The sequence below is a fragment of the Pseudophryne corroboree genome, chromosome 5 (genome assembly GCF_028390025.1).
Source record: "Pseudophryne corroboree isolate aPseCor3 chromosome 5, aPseCor3.hap2, whole genome shotgun sequence".
NCBI lineage: Eukaryota > Metazoa > Chordata > Amphibia > Anura > Myobatrachidae > Pseudophryne > Pseudophryne corroboree.
Window position 1 is genome coordinate 729,571,349 of NC_086448.1, and position 2,276 is coordinate 729,573,624.

The 2,276-nt window shown below is 43.8% G+C and overlaps 1 long non-coding RNA gene across 1 annotated transcript; it reads right to left on the reverse strand.

Moving 5' to 3' along the window:
• Nucleotides 1-426: 426 nt before the first annotated feature.
• LOC134929387 (uncharacterized) lies at nt 427-1,514 on the reverse strand. Its single transcript, XR_010178529.1, has 2 exons — nt 1,231-1,514; nt 427-702 (listed from the first exon to the last, which is right to left on the reverse strand). It is a non-coding gene; the product is annotated as an uncharacterized LOC134929387 (long non-coding RNA).
• Between the last annotated feature and the right edge of the window lie 762 nt (nt 1,515-2,276).

The window sequence follows — 2,276 nt, forward strand, 5'->3', positions numbered from 1 at the left end:
TCTTGTCTGAGGCGGAGGTCTGCATGACAGAGTCTTCACTGCGCCTGAGCATATTTCTGTAAAAATGGTGCTAGCACATTTTCCTGTTAATTTCCCAATGGGAATGCGCATAGTTCAAGGAAAGCTGCTGCTGGCTCCAGATTCCCACGGATTTCTTTGGTGGTGGCCACATGGCAGGAATATTAAATGGGTGCAGGGTGTGCAGAGAAGGCCACTCTTGGCTCAGTGGCCCAGTCGACCCATTATAGACACACTAGTGTTCCACGGCCCCCTCCTATTTACTGCATGGGGAACAGTAGGGCATAAAGAGTCTGGGTTGTCCACAATAAGAAGATACCTAAATGAGCTGTATATCAGTAACCTTCACGAGGTAGATATCAATGTAACATGAAATTGTGCAAAAATCCATGACTCAGTACACTATCATTAACTTATCAGCTTTTATTAACTAACAGTGCATAGCATCTCCTGCTGGATATCAGCCACATTGTCCAATCCATGTTTCCATTGTTGCAGAAACCAGGTCATAGATGTTCATACGGTTGGTTTAGTTCTCATGAACACTTGTTGTTTCACACTGTCTCTGCAGCTTCCCTGATGTTCTAGGCTGCTTGATGCTCTTCAGAAACATGACATTGGTGTGGCAGGAGGTGGAGGTCATCCTAGCCTATCCCAGCACTTTGTAGTAATACCAGTGTCTTGCTGAAAATGAGGAGACCATAAATTAATATTTTAAAATAGGAAAAAAGAGACTTCATGGTTTCTGCATACAGTATATAGATACATTAAAACTATTGGGCAGAAGTGTCAAAGCTTGGGGAGAGATAAAGTGGAGAGAGAGATAAAGTACCAATCAATCAGCTCCTAACTGTCATTTTGTAAACACGGTCTGTAAAAATGACAGGATCTGATTGGTTAGTACTTTATTTCGCTCCACTTTATCTCTCTCTGAGCTTTGATACTGTAAATCTAGCCCTACAGTATGTTCTGCTGACAAAGAAACCCCTTGGTATGAATGTGAAAAATGGATGAATACAAACAGTGTAAAGCAGCAATTTGTTCTAAGGCAAAAACTTCAAGTAAAGCATAATCAAATTAGCCCTACATAGGAAAATATCCTCCCAGTACCTCCATTTATAACTCCAGTTAACAAAATGAAATAAAGAAATATAAGCACCATTTATACCGCGGTGACATAAACTTTAAATACATTATTGGTACAATTAATACCTCTTCTGCTTCTCGATACACCTCTTCTTTTGTGAGAAGTTCTCCTACGTCTTGGCCGTTGGCGTGGGCGATATCTTCTCCGTGCCATTGTCTAACAGATGTTGTCACTCGGGTAGGCTCAGAAGAATGGTGACTGGTCAGCTCCAGCAGCTGCAAGATATACTCACTGACTGTTATGATGACATCATGGAACCTCACTTGTGACTAGTGCTCCCATTGTTCTACCAGGCAGCCCTAAGGCAGCCCTGTGTCCTGATGTTTGCTCAGGCTATAAAACCATGCACATGCTTATAGTACTTTTGAATAGCAAGAGAAAAATATGAATCTACAGTATCCTCATCTACTTTGCCTGATTATTATGTCACTATAAATTTGCATCAGATCGGATCAGAAATCTAAATTATGTAAACTGAAACATAGTAAGTTAAAGAAGATCTCTCTCCAAGGAGGAGCTCACAAAATGAACATTAAATCAGAGTTTTAATTAATACCCCTTTTCCACTAGCTCAAAAAACACGGGTAAATGCACGGGGGCGTGCATTTACCCGTGTTTTTTGCAAGTGGAAAAGGGTAAACCCGGATCAAGTGACCCGTGAATCCTACCCGGCTATCTACCTGGGTAGGACACGGGAATGATCCGGGTAGGGTTGTAGTGTAAACGGGAGCCGTGTCGATGCGACACGGCTCCCGTTCACACTGTATGGATGGGCGGCGCTGGGAGAACATGTGATCTCCCTGCGCTGCCCCTGCCGTGTCACTAGAAGCGTCACTAACCCGGCATTTGCCGGGTTGTGACTGCTGATGGGAAAGGGACCGAGCACGGGTCACAGCAGGGGGCAGCTCCCGTGTCAGGCTCCGGGCTGCGACCCGTGCTCGCAGGTGGAAAAGGGGTATTAGTCTAATGTTCTCTTTGCCAGGGCAGCTGAGTCTCTGAAGCCCCAAAAAGTCAACACTTATTCTGTACACATATACCGAATGCATGATCCATAAAGAGATTCTCTTATATACAGTATACAAATATGGTGTGTGTGTGTGTGTGTGTGTGT